The following is a 22,418-nucleotide window of genomic DNA, read 5'->3' on the forward strand; positions in this document are numbered from 1 at the left end:
GATTGAATATTTTCTATTTTATGGTCAACAGTATTTATATTTAACAATCCTGATCTCTATGAATTGTTTGCAATTACCTCTTGTTCCAAAACAAACTACTGAAATATCTTTATATTTATAGCAATGATTTTAGTTGCTAACCCATATGACTGTATCGTAGTGTTTTATTTTTGTACTGCCTTTTATTATAAATCCCTTTATCTCTTTTTCTCTTTTACTCTTTTTTGACTCTACTGCAATCACCTCACCAGTGTAAACATTTAACTAAATTGGATTTGCATTATGGAAAACTATATTTTTAGTAAAATGATATAATAAAAATTTACTGTTACTATTATTTTAAATACATGGTAAAAACCAAATTAAACTATTTTGATATAAAAATCCATTGGGAAGCTTTTAAGATAAATTCATCTGATATCAAATACCTTTTTTTTTTTTTTTTCTATTTCACTCACCCTCCTTCCCAGGAACAGAGGTAATCACATGACCAGAAATATCAGTAAACCACCACTTGGAAAGAGAGCCTGTTACTCAGTGTAAAAAAATAATAACAACAATACAAAACACAACAAAGCAAAAATGGACAATTATAAACCAGAGACATACTGCAGGGAGGAGGAGGGAGAGGGATCAGAGGGAGGGAGGGAGGAGCACAGGTGACTGAGGTTATGGTGCACGGGTGCCTTGGTGAAGGAAACTCTATGGGGACTACACCTGAGGGGGTGGGGGGAAGCAAATATTGTTTAAAAATGAACAATGATGTAAAAAAAAATTAAAAATTAATATAAAAAATAAAAAGAAATTTAAAAAAAGAAAGGGAACCTGTCACAAAAGAGAAGCTGAGATGGCAATGGGCAAGAGTCAGAGTATGATGAGATTGTCTGAATTCCTGAATCCATCTACGTCTGAGGTTGCATGACTTCTAAGTAACTCAAACCAATACAGTCCCTTTTATTGCCTATATTTATTTGAGTTGGGTTTTGTAACTAAGTGTCTGGCAAATGACAATTTTTAATAAATTAGGGTAATAAACATCTAAAGCAGAGCCAAGAGAGTAACAGAAATGTAGTACAAAACGCAGAAATGTAGTACATAGTTCAAATGTAGGCATTTAAACTAATGGTAATGCTATTTTCTTTTATGTTCTAGAAATAAAGATGATTATTACAGATAGAATAATAATAATAATATTAATGTTATCACACATTCTATGAGCTAGGTATATCACTTATGAATAACTTACAACTAAAGTCTATATTTCCTGGGGATATAAATTAAGATCTACACATTGGGTTGCCTGTTATATTGAATGCATGTTCCAGGTATATTAAATTTGTGAGTATTTAAAATTCTTTTAACAAAATCCTTAAACTGAAACTCAACTCTTAACATTTTTTGAGCTCTATAAAGATTGCTATTTAAAAGTTATGGTGGTTATCCATCATTGTAGGAAGAGACCTCAATTCTCTTTAACGAAGGGAATGGAAATCATTTGTTGTTGGTGGTGGTGGTGGTATGGAAATCTCTCCATTGAGCTATAATTCTGCAAGTTTAAATCCAAGACACACATATTTTCTTGGGGGAGGGTGTAAAATATTCACTGTCATGAATTCTATTTGGCAATGTAAATTTCCCTACATAAAATCTCTATTTCTGAAAACTGTACTCCTAGTTTGTATATAGAGTAAGAAAATATGGTTGCTCCTTCTAATTGTATATGATCTAGATAATATGTGAATAGCTGAGATGAAGAGAACTCTAGAAAGAACATATAGATACGGTTTTTACCTCAAGCTACTGTTAATGACTTCAAAATAAAGTGATTAAACTATAGCACTCATGTTCTACACATGTTGTCATTTACAGAGAATAATGCAAAATTCACTGGTATTTTATTTCATCCAGGTCCTTAAGCAAGACTTCATTAATTTTTGGTTAAGACAAGTTTTCTTGTAAATTGGTATTGCCATTTGGTAAATTGGTACTGCCACTGTCAGTCAACCTGGGAGGAGGAAACCAGGGAGAGAAAATAGGGGAGTTGTAGGACAGCACATAGGCAGGGATGTGGGTAGATGTTTTCATTTCCCTGGTCCGTGATGTGGTTGGTTTATGGACATAGAAGTCATTCTCATGGGAATTCTTTTTGGGGGAAGGTAAACTGACCCTCACTACCTAAATAGCAAACAGTTGGTATTTAGGCATCAAAATACTTTTCAAATTTACCTTGGAAATATTCCTATGAACTCTAAGAATAGTTGAATCAATGAATGCTTTTAAAGTCACACCAGCATACTTCCCACTAACACATCTAAAATACCAATATAATTTTGTTCACACTTCCTGCCTGGTCTTGCTCTGTGGGTGTTCATTTTATGCTTGGAATAGGTCAGCAAATGGAATAGACCTTCTCATAGAAGAGCAGGGGCAACACAGAGCAGGGACAACAGTGTTATCACCAAAAGAGCTTTGTGTAGTCAGAAGCAATTTCAAGAGATCTTCCAGTAACTCAGGCCAAAGAAACCCACCTTACCAACAGGTCAACTTTGAATACATTTCTTTGTCAGAGAATACTCAAGCCTGCCTAGCAAGACTAGCACATTTCAAATTGACATTCCCTCTCCCATCAATAACTCACATCTTCCCTTTCTCTTTAAGCCCTCCAAACCCTTCTTCCTCTGTGCTCACTTTTAGATAATAAACTTACTATGTTCTACACTGAGCTAATGGAAGCAATCAGAATTGTCTGCAATCCAAAAAGAAAAAAAAAAATCTTCTACTTTCTCTTCTCCTACAATGGAAGGCCAATCCTTATCTACAAAATGCCAGGCAAAGCACTTGTGTTCTATAAATATTATCTCTTGCCTCTCAAAGATTTTACTCTGACAATAATTTGCTATCTCTACAGAACCATGAGTATATTCTTCTCCAATGGTTAATTATTAACAATGGCAAGTATACAGACTGTAGTATCTGTGACTTGGGAAAAAGAAAAAAAAAACTTCTTGCATCTTTTGTGTCTTTCCAAAGAGTATCTCTTTTATCATTTTACTCAACAGCCAAATGCCTTAATATAGTTGTCAGTATGAACATCCTTAACTTTGATCAGATCTGCAAACCCACTTCAATTGGGATTTCACTCTTTATATGCCAATAAAACATCTTTTGTCAAGAACATATCAATAGTCTTCATATTGCCAAATTTTATAATTTCTTCTCTGTCTATTCTTGCTTTATATCTCAGCATCATGTATACAGTCAAACTCTTTTGACTTTCCATTTTCTGAATTCCAGAACAGCATTTTTTCCCAAATACAATGATTTTCTCTCTCAGTCGTCTTCACTTTCTTCTCTAAACAAATACTAAATATTTAAGTATCCTAGGGAATGATCCTATAACCTCTTCCCTTACCTTTTTTTTAAGATTTATTTATTTATTTATACAAGCACTGGGTACAGTCAGTAGTGCGGGAGGGTGAGAGAATCCACCAGAGTCAGAGCGGGGAGCAGAATAGGCAGACTGACGAAGTACACTGCTGAGGGGAGCAGCAGGCGCAACAGGAGAGGTCTGTGTGCCATATGGGACCCTCATCAGTGGCCTGGGATCCAACCGGCGCTGCAGAGACTGCGGGCAGCTTCTCAGCCGAGTGCTCAACCACTGTATCACCGGGGAGGCCCTCTTCCCTTATCTTTTAATCATATCCCCCAATAATTCATCTTGATCCATTGGTTTAAATGTCATATAAATTTTAATAGCCCTCAAATTTAAATTGCATACTCTTCTGTTAATACTCAATTTCAGATTGTATATATAACTGCTTATCATCCCCAATAGTAAGCACAAGCATAGATTATTAAAAAAAAAAAAAAACTCACGCTTTGTACTGCACCACACAGCCACCTCCAACAAATTAGTTTATCCCTACTTCCATCTAGAAATACTATTAATAACTAAACCTAGGCATCCTTCCTAAATCATCTTTGGCCCTTTACCTAATCTATCAACAAGTCAAATCTGTTCTATGTCAAAGTAAATCTCAAATCCTTCACTTATCTCTCTCCATTTCTACTTTCTTAACAAAGGGAGCTACTACTATCTTTTACCTGGACTACAATAAATGACAAAACATTATTCTATTTCACCACTGCACCCATATCCATGTTCACCTGACAACCAGAATTATTTTTTTAAGTAAATTAGATCATGTGGTTTAACTGCTTAAAAACTGTCAATACCTTCCAATCATTCTAGTTGCCCTTTAATACCCTTCAGGACCTGTACAATTCTCAGTCTCACTTTGTATCACTTTATCCCTTCCCCCAATGTTTCAGCTATACTCATGATTCTTTGGCTGCTCTAACCCAGTGACACTTTCTCAGAACTCTGCATTTGGGCCTTCCTGGTGGTGCAGGCAGTTGAGCGCAATGCTGTGAAGCTGTCCACAGCCTCAGCAGTGCGGTTCGATCCCCACCAGCCTTGGAGCAACCCACATGGCGAGCAGACCTCTCCTGTCTTGCCCACTGCTCCCCCCAGTAGTGTATTTGTCAGGCTGCCTGTTCTGTTCCCTGCTCTGTCTCTGGTGAATCCTCTCACCCTCCTGAGCATCTGGACTGTACCCCCCGGTCTTGTATAAATAAAATAAAACTTTAAAAAAAAAAGAACTCTGCATTTGTTGCTTCATCAGTTTAGAATGTTTGTCCTCCACCTCTGATTTCCACTTAATCAATTCCATCTCACCATCTGAGTCTTAGCATAAATTTCAGAACCTCAGAGAAGACTTTTCTGATTATCACTAATGTTGCTCCCTTACACCACCTTGCCAGTCAACTTCTACTGGATCACTGTATTTTAGTTACTTTAGACTATTTGTCTTTATTTATAATTATCTATTTTATCTGACTCCCTCACTCACTACATGACATCATCTGTAAGGTTCATGAAAACAGAGTCCTTGTCTATTATATTCATTCCTGAACCCACTTGTTCAAAAAGGCACAAAATAGGTATTCAATGAACACAGTTGTTAGATAAGTAAATATCTTATGTTTGTTTAAAAATTTTTTAAAAAATGAACAAATCCGTTCTTAGCCCATGTAAGAGAGAACTGCTGTCATTTTCAGAAATAGTGAATGTCTTAAAGGGATCCATCATGCCAGTATTTACCCACACCCACCTAACAGAGATATTAAAGGAAATGAACCTCATTTTACATTCACAGTCAAAGCCTGGCTAAACTAGTTATATTTGCAATAGTTTGGGTAGGTACATGTTATTACCTCCACTGTATGATAGCAATATGAGGCTTAGAAAGATATAATAACTTGCCTAAATCCACATAGTAAATAAATGGTGAAGCTGGGCTTCTTGCCACTGTATTTCACTGCAAGGTCCATGTCCTTCCTTGTATTCTAGAAACAATAAACTGCTGAGCATAATGAAGTATCTTCTTTCCTGAAAACATTTATTGCTGTTCATGAGCCCGAAGGGGAAGGAAAATTGTGAATGTAGAAATTGGTCCATAGGAGTAAAAAGGGGAGAAAAAGGAAACGGTATACGAAAAATGCAATACATGGTGTGTTTTCACATACGTATAGTTTTTCAATAGGCCTGTTGAATCACATATACACATAATCAGTGTAATTCCAGAATCAAGCCCGCTTGGCTCAGCAGTTTTAATATACAGATCAATTTTGCATTACCTCCTTCTGGCTGTGAGTGCTCATAGAGGGAGGTCATAAAACATTTATTGGGCCAAGGATGCAAATTGAGCAAAGAGTGAATCTTCAATCTGTGGACAGGCTCTTGAAAGAGACTTGTCAGATGAGACTGTGATGAGCATTTGTTCTACCTACACCCTATGAAATTTTCATTTTCATTTCCTTTAAAGAATTCACTTTTTTAGGGTGGAATTTTATATTTATATACACACACACACGTGTGTGTGTGTGTGTGTGTGTGTGTATAACTGTAGTATTATAAATCATATACCATTTCTATTTAAAAAATGAAAATGCACATGACAAAGACTATTAGAAAACTAAATTTTAAATGTTATGACAGAATTACTACAGAAATTTTCCAAACATCTATGGGTAAAACAATATTTGAGGACATTAAGTAAAAGCACAGAGTGAGTGTTAATTTCTACCATGAACTAATACTCCAGGCCAAAAGTATATGCTATAGAAAAACAACCAGATAACCCCTTAATCACCACCATGGAGGAATTTCAAGACCTGAACTGATACACAGAAAAGTGAAGCAACCAAGAAAATTTCCATATGTGCTTTGTTACATTTATTCCTTCGGTGTGGAATGGTGTGCATGAGGCCCATCTTGATCCATCTTAAACATTCTGCAGATTCAAATAATGAGAAACAAATAATGGTTTGCCAGGGCCTCCCTGGTGGCACAAGGGTTAAAGTCTCAGCACTATCAAGCTATCACCAGCAACTTCAGCATGAGTTCGATTCCCCACCAGGGAGCTAACCCACATGGCGCAACAGGCCTCTCCTGTCTTACCCGCTGCTCTTCTCAGCAGTGCATTTCAGTAGATCCACCTGTTTTGTTCCCCACTCTGTCTCTGGTTAATCTTCTCACCCATGCATCTCTGGCCTGCACACCAGTTCTTGTATGCATAAATAAATAAAAACAAATCTTAAAAAAATATATATAATGCCTTGCCATAATACAGCACCTTGGCACACAGAAGGCAAAAAATAAGAGAAAATGAATGACACCAAAAAAAGATGTAATGGGAGAGTGATATTTAATAAATTTAACTGGTTTAGTTTACCCTTCAAAACCCTGAACATGTATAAAGTTTTGTTTCTGAACAAAACAGAGGTTTCACCCCATGATGATTTACTGGTAAGTTCCAGCCAGTTCCAGCCAAGAGTGATTGCCTCCTCTTTAATCCCTTGAAATATTTAAAACTGTGATACCCTTTAGAACTAACTAAAGGTACTTGCATCATTGTTTTTCTGTTTAAGATAACACCCTGTGCCACAAACTAGAAAATGGCTGAGCAATGCTTATACTACTTTTATTAGCTTAGTGGCAGACAACTTTGCCACAGAGAACAAGAACTTAATACTTGTTAATAGAGATGATACAGAATTTATGTTAGTACTTCTCAGCAGTAATGACAAACTTAAGACAATCATCATATTACACATAACTAGATATCTCCTTTCATGCCAGATAAAATAGAGAAACATGAGACTAGCAATTCAAAAGAAAAACTGCTGGGTTATATGTAAGATCATCATCAGCCAGGCAATAATCTTCTTAATAGCAAGATAAGTCTTCTTTGGTCTATCCTTAGTAATTAATAATGTCTGGTTCATTATAGGTGTTCAGTATTTATTTGTTCAATGAGTATCATGCTGCACACACAAACACAGCATCTTCATATCATTTACACAGATGGATTTTATATTTGAAGAAAGTACATTATTCATAAAATACCTTACAAAACCATCAACCCAAACCCTTGGGAATTTCAATAGTTTTATATGTTTTTAAGTTGATCCTTGTTATCTCACTTCATTCTGCTTTATTAAAAATTATTTTAATGTTTTTCTTATTTGTAAGTCTCATTAAATTCCTATTGATTTCCCAGATTCTATAGTTTAGCCTGAGATCAGCATCGTTCCTGTAGAGCCTCAGGACAGGCAGTAACAGGGGCAGCTGCCCTGGCCTATTTCTCCTCAAAGATTTCTATATAAGAAGAAAGATTCAGGTTTCCCTAAACTGTCTTCTTGCTTTGAAGTTAGAAGAATGAGAGCTACTAGGTGAAAAAGCAATTTTTATAGCTAATGGTATCCCTTTCAAATCATTTGATCAGGATACACGTCAAAAATAATGTAATTAGTTGTCAACAAAGCAAGTAAATGTCACAAGGTGTCTTGAAAAGAGTAGAGCTGAGTCTAAAATATAATAGGCAACACTCTCCCATACATACATAGCGCTCTTGGCAAAAATATCTCCTAAGAATCACATAACTAGTGAACTCTAAATAAAGTAGTGAGTTTAATTAATAGTAACATAACCTTGGTTGTAACAAATGTACTACACGATTGTAAGATGTTAACAATAGGGAAAACTCGGCAAGCAGTATAGAATTCTATACTATCTTTGGCAACTATTAGTAAATTTAAATTATTTTAAAATAAAAACTTTTGAATTTTAAAAAGAGAATCACAGAATATAGAGAGAAAATGAGACAACCAGGTATCTCCCAGTATCTCTGAGAAACAAAGTTCCTATGGCAAACACCCAATGCCCTGTTCTCAATAATTTTATTTTATTTTTTTAAAGATTTATTTATTTTATTTATTTATACAAGCACTGGGTACAGTCAGAAGCGCGGGAGGGTGAGAGAATTCACCAGAGCCAGAGTGAGGAACAGAACAGGCAGACTGACAAAACACACTGCTGAGGGGAGCAGCGAGTGGGCGCGGCAGGAGAGGTCTGTCGTGCCATGTGGGACCCTCACCGGTGGCCGGGGATCGAACCAGCACTGCAGAGGCTGCGGGCAGCTTCGCAGCCCAGCGGTCAACTGCTGCGCCACCGGGGAGGCCCTCCTCTATAATTTTAGACCAAATGGAGACATGACTGAAGGTCTGACTGCAAAAAGACAGTGACAGTAATTACAGTATGATTCAGGAAGATTACAAAGTGCTTTAGGGACAGTCATTGAGAGGTGAGGAACGAGATTCATCAGGCTACTTATCAGGCTTTTGGGTGGAAGTAAGGTAAAATTGTGCTTGAATTTAAACCACCTTATCCTCTTTCCCACTCTCCAGAATCTTCATGTAACTTCGATATGAGAGAGTCATCTTATTAAGACAATCCTATACAAGAGAGATTAAAAAATAAAATTAAATTTACTGCACTATAACCGGCAAAACAAATGTCCCCAAGAAGAAAGACATTTCCAAACAGCTTTAAAGGATAGGTGAGTAATGGTGATGACAAGGAGAGTAGAAGGAGCCAATCAAGGCGGATGGTGACTGGTTGACCTACGCTGTAGGAAGATAGTGAGGGCAGTCAGAATCTCAGATGTCAAAGGAAAATGAGATAAGCAACTGCCTTTGGAAGAGTGGCAATGGTAAGAATTGATATGCAGGGTCTGTGTATTGTGTAAAGAAGAAGAAAGCATTCCCAAGGTAGAGAACAACCATAGTTATCAGTTCTGGGTGAGAAGATATTTACCTAGCATCTCAAAGCTTATAAAGCCTACAAGTTGATGGATTATTTTGAGATAGTAAGGGGATTCTGAAAGTCTTAAATGCAGCAGACAAGGCAGCATTACTTAGAAGTTATAGAATTTAAGAATAATGTTAATGGATTGCTTCTCAGCCTTTTGGCTAAGATCAAGTGTAGAATAATGTTAATGGACATGTTTCCCCAACTTCAAGCAAAACTGAGCTCTTTCAAGTCCCATTCTATCTGGATGAAAGCTTACCACAGCCAAACCAACTAAAATAGTACTGTCTACCAGTCTGAGCAAGTCCTCTATTTTTACACATTTGGTGGAAACCCAACTGCCCTGGATAAGGATATAAAAGGACATGGTGAAAAATCATTTCTTTTATCTCTTATTATTTACATAAATAATTTCATTCAGCACTAACATCTATAATAGCAGACATGTTGGTTCCACTGAGATTAGACTGAGTTATCCATGAATTTGTCTTTGGGACAAAAGAAAATCCAAAAGGACACATGGGGTAGAATTTTCCCCCAAGTGGGAAATAGCATCCTAATGTAAGAACATCCTACCTGTCACATAGTTAGTGGTTAAAACCTGAAATATACAGTATAGAGTCTGGCTTCTCTTTCAGAAGTCAAGGTGTTCTTAACTGGTAAACTATAAGGTACACTTTAAAAGTCTACAGGGTTTTCTCCTAAAATGTCTCAGGTCCACTATCCCAGGTTTTACAATGTCATTCCAATTCCCAAATAAGCATCAATCAATTTTCCGGAGGATTTTCTTCCCATCTTTAAAGAGTGTGGATAAACTTAGCCTTATGTCTATTGTATGCCATGCCATGTTCACTGTATGTCAAAACTTAAAATTAACCTTTCAGTCTATAATAATAAAAATTTTAATACAGAAAAAAATACAATAAAGAGTAAACATCTTCATTTGGGTCTTACTCTCCAGGATTTGCCTCTGTTAACAATGCAGTGGCTATATTCCCAGGCATATTCCACTTGAATACAATCATAAAAGTAAGCATATTTTTACAAACATAAGATTTTACTCTACATGCTTCTTTGCATTCTGCATTTGACACTTAAATTTTCTTTACATATAGAATCCTTCTGACTGCATTATGACACAGATAATAATTTACCTATTTCACGAATGAATAAAGGTGCTTCAAAAAACATTGTATATTCTACTCAAGTTCACATAAGCAACAAATAGGATTCAAGCTCAAATGTATTGTTTCTCTAAGGCAAACTACATGGAATAGAAAAAGTACATGTATATGTGTATACAACTTAATTTCCATGGTTTAGTTCAAGTACAGGTAAATATCTTCTGTGAATGGGCCGATAATACTTATTTTGGACTTTGAGAATCACATACGGTATTTCTCATTGTTTTTTTATTTTTGGTGTGTGTATGGGGGGGTGCTTGTTTTGTTTCCATTAGAATATAAAATTCAATCTTCTCTTGGGATACAGGAAATAGAAAAATTAGCCTCCAATGTTGGAGATTTGGTCTGAGGGTCTTCAGCTTTTTCATCTTTAATATAGTTCCAACTACACAATTTAACAATCTGAACTTTTAAAATGCCAAAATTTGCTTTCTTCCAACTGAATGTATCTTTCCCTTTGGCTAGACATATACATTCTTAAAATACAAATCAAGCTTTGGAAAGTTTGGGATCACTGACTCCATCCTTGTACATGTCACTCACCATGACATCATCCATCAGGCAGTAAGTTACAAGGCTTCACACAACTCATTCGGGTCAAGCTGAAGGGGAGATTTGGTTTTCCTGAAACTAACACTTTGGGGAAACAAAAGAACAAAAGTATAAATCTCTCACATAAAAATAACAGTCTAAACATATTTCAAAGTGTTTGTATTTTGCTCCTTTTTGTGAGTTGCCAAGAATTTGCCATCACCAGAATGGAATTCTTTATTTTGAGACACTAATGAGCAGGCCACCAGAAGACTAGCTGCCATTTTTTATTACAATGAGGTCTTATTGCTTCATGTTGTCAAGATACAACTCCTCCAGGCCTCATCCGCCTCCCATTAGTAAAAGAAGAAAAATAATTTGGTGTGACATTTATCTCTATGAAGAAACAGGAGGGTATGTTAGAAAAAAACAGGATATTCAGAGATAGACTTAAATTTTAATTTTAATGTCTTTATAGGTAGTTGATACAGTATGAGTTGCTTAAGCTCTCTGGATTTGAGTCACTTTATCTCTACATTGAAAAGTTGTTAACAGAAAAAGAATTGTAGCTACATCGATATGCAATATAAATAAGCCATATACTACTAATTTTAATTATTATAAAGCAATTAAAATTATAGATAAATGTGGCCAAAATCATCCTATAACGATATTTAGAGAATTTGTGAGATCATTCATTACAACCTGGTGCTAAGATACACATTTTTCTCACCTAAAAGCAACGAAAAATTTTATTACAAATCTTGTTCTATCTGTAAATGCAAATAATTAGGAAAAGTAATACAACTTCTTTTAACTACATTGAACACATTTTTTTCTCCATCAACCTGAGCAAGAATAAACAGTGCTAATACAATGCTTGTGCTCCTTTTAATAATAGATTCAGCAAAGGAAGAATACATCCTAAAAGATTAATAAGAAGCAAATATCCAGGACAGTGAAAAGACAAACAGCAGAGTGGCTGTTTTGTCTGTCTGTCAGTAAATATTCATGCCTAGCTTTGGTCTTTCTCTGGGCCCATGCTGCTAAGCTTGCTTCTCTCTCAAATTTCTGTCAGTAGCCTAAAAGCTGTATTCAAACAAACATTCAAATGTGCAGCATTCTAGCACTGTCACACAAACTGCCACAATGGGTTTCCATTTTAATTAGGAAAGCTTCCAAAATGATTTATATCAAAACTGTCCAGGGCTCAGTAATACATGATGAAGATGAGGATTTCCTTCCATATTTACATTAATAGATTCTTAAAATTATAGGGCAACATACTTTGAGTCAAAAAGCAAAAAGTCAGAACATATAATGCTTAAAATAACTTGAAAATCTAGAGACATCTAAATTACTAATCCATAACAACTGTCAAAAAAGATGAGGTATACCGAATAAGAGTCTCTCAATCCCATCAGACTCATTAAAAATCCCCAATGGTTGAGGTTTCTCCCAAATGAAAAACCAAAGGGATTATCTTTAATCAAAAGTGATAATATTGAAACTACTGAGTGTCACCTCCTATCAAACTCATGATCTGTTCCAAAGAGTGTAACAGGCTTAGCTTTCTTCTTTTCAAGCTACCATCTCCGTTGTCTCAGAGCACTCTTACCAAATAGCAGATATTTACACACACACACACACACACACACACACACTCTCATACACACACACACACACACACACACATTTCAGTGACTCCCCCAAGATGTACCCATTCTTATTGCCCATCAATTAATGATCTGTGTACAATCTATTTACTTACCATTCTTCCTCTATCATGCTCACTCTTGTGCTTGCCACTCTCCAAAAACACTACACACATTCGTGCCTCCATTTTTTTGTTCACATTTCCTTGCCAAGGCAACAGGAACAAAATTAGTAGCATTTCAAGTGATAATAGTTTTGGCAGACAGTCTCCTCTGAGGTATTCAACTTTCATCATTTTTGCACACATGTTGACGATTATGCTCAAGGTCCAGGAGTAAATGTGATTTGCCATGAAAAATATTAGCATATCTTTCTTCCATCTATGAAATTGGAGCACACATGAAATTTTAAAATAATACATTGAATATCTAAATTTACTTGTGCTATTTAATAAAGAACTCTCTTTTTCTCTGTTCCTGCAGCACCCACCTTTGCCATTAAACAGAGTAATACTTAAAATACATCCCATTGGCACAATGTAGACTTGTGGGCTACTTCCCACACACTTGAATTTTATTAATGTGACAATCTCATGATGATTAGAAATTTTGTGCTACACTCCAATAAAAAGCATGATTCAAGTTGTGAATGAAAATCATTTACCCTGCTGATTATTCAGGGAAACGACAGGAATTGCATGTAACCTTAGGAAAAATTTCAACATAATGAGGCTTTGTTTAGTAACTTCCAGCCAATAACTGGTCCTTCTACTACATGCTCACACAGAGGTTCTACATTTACTTTTCAACAATTTTCACAGTTCATAATTTATATTTTTATGTCATTTTATTAATAACTGTTCCTCCAGTAGACATGCAGGCTCCATGATGACAGGGACTGTGTATGGTTTTTGTTCACTATTATATGCTAAGTACTGAGTACAGTGCTTGGAACTGAGTTAGCATTTAATACATATTTTTGAATGAGTGAGTAGTATATGTACACTGAGAAGATGCTTAACTGATATATAAATGAATCCAGGTCACTGGTATACAGAAATAAAATGGAAGTAGATCTTAGGTTTAAAAGGGCAATATTCACGCTATCAATGCTCAATTTGAAAGTCAATTTTAGATAGATATAGTATGTATAAATATCTGTCTTCCCATATATCATCCGTATGGACAGATAGAAGGATATATATATATATATATATATATCCTTTTTTAATTTTAAGACACTCAAGTTTGAAGTTTTAAATATTTTCTAAAATCTTAAAATATCTTGAACTATATGAAACATTACCCTTCAAATTAAGAACAATATAAACATAGAACATACACTTTAGGTTTGAGGACTTTTACATCTATTAAAGTACCCCAATATCTTCTTGGAGTTAGCATCATTTTTATCAAAACTGACACATATATTTGTAGCAATTGGGGGGGCAAGGGAAGAAATTTTTTTAAAAAGATTAAAATTTCTCTTAAAGTAGGTACTATATTTATTTGGAAAATTAAAAAGCTTTAGGTGGAAATTGAATTCTGCCAGTTAGAGTGACAACAGAGCACAAGACTTCAAAAAGCAATGCAACAGCATTCTGCAAAAGATAAGCAGAGGTATTTGCTATTGCCAAACAAGAAGAGAAATGAAAGAAGAAGAAAGAGGAAAGAGGAGGCAAAAGATGGTGAAAAACTGGGACCTAGTACAAACTAAGGTTAATGAAACTTTAGGTGTGACATCCTTTGACAATGGGTTAATTCAAGACTAACTTTAACTTTGTTCCACCTCTAGCATGATGGAATGCCAGGAGTCAAATTAATCCTCCTTCTGAAGCTGACAACAACAGCTGTTTTTTTTTTTTTTAATAAATACAAAATAAATAAATACCTGCGTGAAGTAATCATAAATGAACCAAAGAAAACAGGACTTGAAAGACCAATATCACAGAAAGTAAGCTCACTTAGGTAGTACTTGAATTTGTCTATGCTTTTCCCCCTGGGTTATTTTCCAAATTGTAGCACATGAAAGAGAGACAGAAAGCAGTTCCTGAAGCTAAAGACAGTTCTATCAGATTGGGAGACAGATGTTAGAATTCAGAGGTGCCTGAATTACAGAGGAGTAAATTTGAAATGCTATAATCAATTTCTTAAGGAAGCATTAGCTGAGACCTAGCTGCATATGCAAAGACACCAAGAAGATAAGGAGAGGGTAAGGCTGGGAGGCTAAGACACTGAACCAAAGATGGATTAAATTTTTGTGGTACCGGAGAGACATGGCCAAGGGGTTAGGGCCTGTCACCATGAAGTTTCTGGTAAACAAATCAGAATTTCAGATAAAACCCTAAAAGTCTACCCCACAGAAATGAAGAACAAACTGTGCTATGAAAGGCTGAAACAAAGACTTGACTCTAGTAAAATAATTGGCACTTTCTTTATTTGCCAATCATAAAATTGAATTCTTTCTGGAGAAAGGTGACATCCTCTAAATGTCCATACAAAATGCCCAGCACTAACTCAAAAGATGTTCCAGGATTGAAGACCACATGATCAAAAACCAAAAGAAATACATAAAACAGAAACAGTCACTGGTAAAGCAGATATTGGAGATGTTACACACACTTTGAAATAACTATTATTAAAATACCAAGAAAATGGAAATAAATGGAAAATTTCATCAGAGGATGAGAATCAATAATAGGAATCAAATAGAAGTTCTGGAACTGAAACAATGAAAACTGAGATTAGAATTTAACAGACAGATTTCATAAGAAAATCTAAATAAAGAATGTATTTTAGTTAATAATGTATCAATATTTCTTCAGGAATTGTAACCAACATAACATACTAATGTAAGCTGTTATAATGTAGAAAACAGGATGCAGGTAATATGGAAGTTTTCTGTATTAATTATATTTTTGCATTTTTACTTCTGTTCTAACTTTTTTTTTTTAAAGTCAGAAGTGGAAATAAAGTGGAACAAAAAATAAAATTACCTTCAAAGGACCAATAATAATATCACAGCTAACTTGATCAGAAACAATGAGAGTAGGAGGGAAAAATGACTGAAAACACCTTGAAACTATTTTTTTTTAAATCCTGCCAATATAAGGTTTAACACCAAGCAAACATATCCTTCATAAATGAGGGCAAAATAAAGACTTTTTTGTTGAAATAAATCTGGGATGATCTATTTCAATGATATATACACTGAAATAAAGAAGAAAATGCGGGCCTCCCCTGGTGGCGCAGCGGTTGAGCGCTGGGCTGCGAAGCTGCCCACAGCCTCTGCAGCGCTGGTCTAATTCCCGGCCACCAGTGAGGGTCCCACAGGCGAGAAAGACCTCTCCTGCTGCACCCGCTGCTCCCCTCAGCAGTGTGTTTCTTCAGTCCGCCTATTCTGTTCCCTACTCTGGCTCTGGTGAATTCTCTCACCCTCCCGCGCTTCTGACTGTACCCAGTGCTTGTATAAATAAATAAATAAATCTTTAAAAAATAATAAAATAAAATAAAGAAGAAAAAGTATCCTAGATGGAATTCTGATAATGTGCAAATGACATCAGAAAAACCAAGAGTATTATAAAAAGCATAAAGAAAAATAATATATTTGGAGGGAATACACTCCCATTATTAAGATTTCCTGTGTATGGGGCCTCCCTGGTGGCGCAAGGGGTTAAGACGCAACATAGGAAGCTGTAACCTCTGTAGCATGAGTTTGATCCCCCAGCTGGTCAGGGAGCAACCCACATGGTGCAGCAGACCTCTCCTGTCTCACCCGCTGCTCCCCTCAGCAGTGTATTTCATTCAGTCTGCCTGTTCTGTTCCCCACTCTGTCTCTGGTGAATCCTCTCACGCCCCCCCCACCTCTGGCCTGTACCCCAGCTCTTCTATGCATAAATAAATAAATCTTAGAAAAGATTTCCTGGGTAACTATAGTAATTTAAACATTACGGTATTAAAAAAGATTCATTGTAACAAAAAAGAGATTGCCGAACCACAGTCACAAGTACTGTCTTATCTTTGAATGTGCTAGTGAATGCTGCTGGGGAAAAAAGGAAGATATACTCTGCAGTAACTGACACTTAGAACAACTGGAATATTAAGGCTAACAAAACAACAAATAATCTAGAAAAAAAGAGGAGCATATATTCATACCATTGGGTTAAACAAAGATTTCTCAAGGAGGAAAAAGTACCAATAATAAAGGAACTGTTGATAAATTGGACTTCATTAAAATTAAAACATTCTAAGAGAATGAAAATATAGCCCTTACATAGAATAAAGATATATGCAATACAAATGCCAATGAAAAAACTAATATTGAGGCTATCTATTGAGAACTTCTATTAACAAATAAGAAAAAGCATTATTAAAAAAAGATGTACAGGTATTTCATTAATAGGAACATCAGTTGACCGTGAGCAAATGAAAAAGCATTCGATTTCATTATTCATCAGAAAAAATTCAATGGAAACCATTTAAGTACCAATAAATTCATCAGAATAGCTAATTTTATTTAAATAATGGTAAAGGCTTGATCAAATATCAACAAGGATGTGAAGACCTGGCATTATCATGCCATCGGGAATGTGATTTTATACAAACCATCTAGAAAGCTAAAGTGAACATTCATGTTATGTTCAGTTATAATAAAGCAATCATAATCAACTAAGTCCATCCTAAATATAGGGTCAGCAGAAATCAGTCGATGTGTGCACTAAGAATATTCATAACTGCTTTATTTGCATTAAGGTAACTACAAACATCCCAACAGTGCTGTCCTTAGACATCAGTTAGCAGGGCAAATACAAGCAGTACCTCAAAATGCCACAGACTTAGGAGCACTCTCCTTAAAATTTTCCATCTTTTTTTCTAGATCAGTCAGTTCTGGCTCTGCTATCCATGTGGCATGCCTCTGTCCAAACTCACATGGGTAGTGGTTCCTATTTCTCCCCTCTTCCGAAAGCATTTCAACTCTACACCACTCATGAAGTCAATAAGATGTCCCAAAGAGGTCCAGGATTCCTTGGCCAATAAATTCTTTTTATAGCATCATACGATTAAATATCAAAACTATGATAATACACTGATTTGGGGTGGGAAATGACAGATTTAGGGCTCTGAGCCACCATCCCTCTACCACTATAAGCTTTGAACTTGAGTCACATGTGTAGGTCCATGTGTCACTTATTAACTCAATGCCACATATAGTTTATTGCATCTGGGAATATGGCAGCACATATTCCTCTGTGAGCACACAGTGATCTCCTCCACCCTCTTCGCAGAGAACCTGTCACATATCAACCAGTCCTCCACAGCTGGCCACGACTCTCTCCTCCACAGGATATCCAGATTGATGCTCTGTATGCCAACTGGTCCTTTTAACCTGTTGGGGTTTTTGTTTCTGCTCCTGACAGACAGAACAATATAATGCTTCCCTGGATAGGTCTTATGTTATGTTGAACAAGGCAAGACCATTTCTTGTGTGAATAGAGCCCCTAGATAATCGTGTCTAGTGGTGAAAGAATGCAAAGGAAGGGGTTTTAACTGACACAAAAAGATAACACATTCTAGGACTATAGTGAACAGGGTTAAGAGCTCAAGAGCAGACATAATTAGAAAATATATTCTATGTTTAACCTTGAAAATCCAAGTGGTAAACTTACCATGACTAGGAAATGAATTGTTGACACTTCCCTCATACCATGTATACAATTTGCATTTGTGGTCATAATCCATGAAGTAACAATCCTCAATGTTCACAAGTGGCACAAAGAACGATGTCTCTCACTGGTAATGAGGTAAAGAGTATACAATAAAAAGTATTTGGGAAGGCCTCCCTGGTGGTACAAGGAGTTAAGTCTCATCACTATGAAGCTATCAGCAGCCACTGCAGCACGAGTTTGATCCCTGGCCAGGGAGCTAACCCACATGGTGCAGCAGACCTTTCCTGTCTTGCCTGCTGCTCCCCTCAGCAGTGTATTTCAGCACATCTGCCTGTGCTGCTCTCCACTCTGTCTTTGGTAAATCCTCTCATCCCCTGCACCTTTGGCCTACACCCCAGCTCTTGTGTGCATAAATAAATAAAATAAATAATCAATATTTATAAAAGTTATTAGGGAAATGCAAAGGCAAGAAGATATGTTGTCTCAATATCACTAAGTTCTGAAGAGCCATGGCATTGAAGATAGTAACAGAGTATTATTATTTTCTTGTAGTGAGAATAAGCAAACTAGCTGATAAAGACCATAAAGTGATGGTTCCTGGACTTGGAAAAAAAAAAGATATCTGGATATTATGAAGAATTTTCATGTCTACTAATTGGACAATAAACAAATAAATATCTATCTACCTATTATTCTAAATGTTAATTGATAAAAAAATATATTCATATGGGCCCCTAATTTCATATATTATTTTTAATCAAACAATTTAAACAGGCAGGGATCTCATAAAAAATAAATAAAAGTTAGTCCAGGATTCCACATACTCTTTGGGTAGTCCCACAACCTGAATGTCCTTCAATAGTAAAATTAATAATGTGTAGTATAGTCATATAATGAACACTGTGTGCCAATGAGAATGAATGTACTAAAACTAAATGTTACAACACAGAAGAATCTCATGGATGAAAGAGACATAAAAGAGTACAACTATATGATTCTGGATATATTAGCCTCCTAAGTAACCAAAACTTATCTATGATGGTGCAACTAACAGTAACCCTTGTCTGTGTGGCACAGCATTTATTAACTAGAAGAGAATCTGAAACTAAAATTTTTCTGCAAGCAAACAAAATTTAGTGCATTAATATCATTTGATCTAATGCTTTTCTCCAACCTTAAGATCACGTAAGGCTATTTCACTGTCCTACCAAAAATATTCTAGTTCATACCCTTATTTCTGCCCTACAGAAGACATGTCGAGGGGACCCACAAAAATATTGCTCACTGTTTCAAGCTATAAGAGATAAAATTTTATGCACTGGTTAGTCCTTCCAGGGATAATATACATACTGTATGTTTGTCTAAAAACACATTATGAAAAACACACAGATCAATTTTCATGTTACATTTTGTGGTGATTAGCATCTGAATTGCCAAATGAACTGATACTCCAGTGAAATACTGTGGTTTGACAGTTCCCATTGTTTAAAAAAAGTACTGATCTTTCTGCCTTTTATATTTTCCTCCCCTATATTTTTTCTCTTTGAAACTAATATATTACAAAGTTACAAACTGGGACAGTGTAGCAGAAGTGGGGGGGGGGCAGTACGAAACATTCCAACCATGAAGTATTCTCATGGTCAGAAACCACTTGGCTCACTTTTCACCTCAAACTAATATATAAACATGCCTAGTGGTAGAACATTATTTAGAATTTAATTATGTCCTTGATATTTCTTTTACTTAATTATTATAATAACAACATTTTGATGCTTACAGCTGCTAACATTAAATCTGTAAGGCCCCTGCAACAACAGCACCATTTTCTACTACTTACTAGTCAAGATGAAGTTGTCCTTCTGGGGTCTAAATTAGTTCCTACTTGGCCTCAGGCTGAGAGCAAATCTTTGGCAACGTTGAAGCAAAACAAAATCCTAAGTACAAATATCTTACTTGGAAAGCAAATAAGGACATTAGAAAGGCAGAGAAACCTAAAAATCAACTGGATTTTGAGAGACAAAAACAACTCTCCAGTTATTCAATTCAGGCTCAGGAACAGTGCTTTATGAATTTATAAGAAAAAATATTTTATAAAGAGTACAATAAATGCAACTTTAAAAAATGCAATTAGAAGTTCTCAGAGTCTGTCTGTAGTTTATCTGAAACCTTCAAACTAATATATTGTTCTCCACTTCTTTGATAGTCATAAACATAATAAACACATAACAGCCATGAAATCCCTCAAAGATTCGCATTGCTTCTGCAAAGGATCTGGGCAGCAGGTGCCCACAGACTGCTGTGCTCTAGGCCTGGCTTAGCCACTTCAGTTGGAAAGGCAATTTCAGCTGGCTACTGTTGAATTGTCAGTATCCCTCAGCCCAAATCAATCAGATTTGTCCTACTGTTTCTTAGAAGGAAACATTTCTGCCTTTGCCATTTGATTTTTTTTTCCAGTAAACAACTGAAACAAAAAGTCAGAGAATTGGTACTGTGTTTAACAAGAACACAGTATCCTATCAGGGCTGCACAGCCCCCATGAAATGGTCCCAGTTGGTTCTTCTGTTGCTTTTACTCTAAAGTGAATCCATATCACAAGACAATCTATACACTTGCGATCACAATCAAATTGCTTAAACTTTTGAAATTCAGTCTACCTATCTGTAAAATGAGAATTACAGTTAATTCAATGGAGATTGGAAGCTAAGATAATGAACTGTGGGTGCTAGGTATTATCAATATACTTAAATTCTGATAAGCCTATATTTATTTGTGAGCATCTTTAATTAAATCTCTTAACCTAGTTTTTAGACAATTTAAAATTATCATTTTCCATTTATATCTATCAGTGGTGATTTTATTAGCTTTTTCCAGTAATTTACACCATTCTCTTTCTGCTTATTTTCCTTGTAATTAACTTCAATTTAAGTACTGAACAACTCATTAATATCACTGTCATTAAATAAATCTGTAATGACAAGGAAAAGGGACTCAACCCAGTCAAGTTTGCCACTAAAATTTAATTAGATAGTATACATGAAAATATTTCATACTAACAACATACGTATGTTTTAAATATTTTTGTGAGAAGTGCGGCTGGTTTCTGAAAATTTTGGGTACATACACTAGGGTTCAGCAAATTTTTTCCATAAAGGATGAGATAGCAAATACTACGGCCTTAGAATTTCTACAACCTCTGTTATGATGGCTCAACTCTGCCATTGTAACATGAATACTATCATAGACAACATATCACAAAATAGGTGTGGATTTTTTTCCAATAAAACTTTATTTACAAAATAGCACTGTACTGGATTTGTCCTAAGAGCTATAGTTTGCTAAGCCCTCTGCAACTGACCTACTGAACACAAACAAAATAGTTAGATCCACCCCACTGCTCTCTCAAATTTGTAATAAAAGCTTCAAAGCAGTGGGAAATCAGGACATTGCTACATCAGTCTCATTGCTGCTTTGGTGCTGCGGTTCTGGCAATGACCGCTTCCTTTATACAAAAGCTCCACAAGTGGCCCTACACTGCCACATCCTCTTCTTCCCTCAAACTCAGAGTTTGTGATTCAACACCTTTCACTAGTTTCCTACATCCATACCTTCCTGTAAATAGTCCCTTAATGCAGGTAATGCCTACTAGTGGAGACTACTGCTGATAGGATCCTGACTAGTCTATCCTCTTAAGGGTGTGTGTGGGGGGAGGATTCTGGTTCTTAGATTATTTCTCAAAGTAATTATTTTAATACAATATCTAACAAAAAAATATGATGAGACATGTAAAATAAGTCAAACATGGTGGGACAGAAGAAAACAGAAAGAAACACATTAGGAATCTAATAACCAGATTTATCAAGTATAGGTAATAAACATCCATTCTTACTACATTCGTGGAGAATTAAGCTAAAAAATGTAGAAAGGCATGATAACCAAAAAAAAAAAAAAACCCACAAAAAAGGTGGTTTGGTAAGTTTAAGGAAACATCAATTATAGACAACAAAAGTTTAAGTGTCTTGTGGGGCTTATATAGAAAAAGAATTAATTGTATAAAATAATGGTACATAAATTGGGAAGTGGTAATTTAATTTAAAGTGTTCTAATATTCTTGCATTTTTCTTTTCTCTATTTTTTTAAATGTTAAAAGGGCAGGTTTATTAGGAAAAGG

This window comes from Talpa europaea (genome assembly GCF_964194135.1).
Source record: "Talpa europaea genome assembly, chromosome: 7".
NCBI classification, from domain to species: domain Eukaryota; kingdom Metazoa; phylum Chordata; class Mammalia; order Eulipotyphla; family Talpidae; genus Talpa; species Talpa europaea.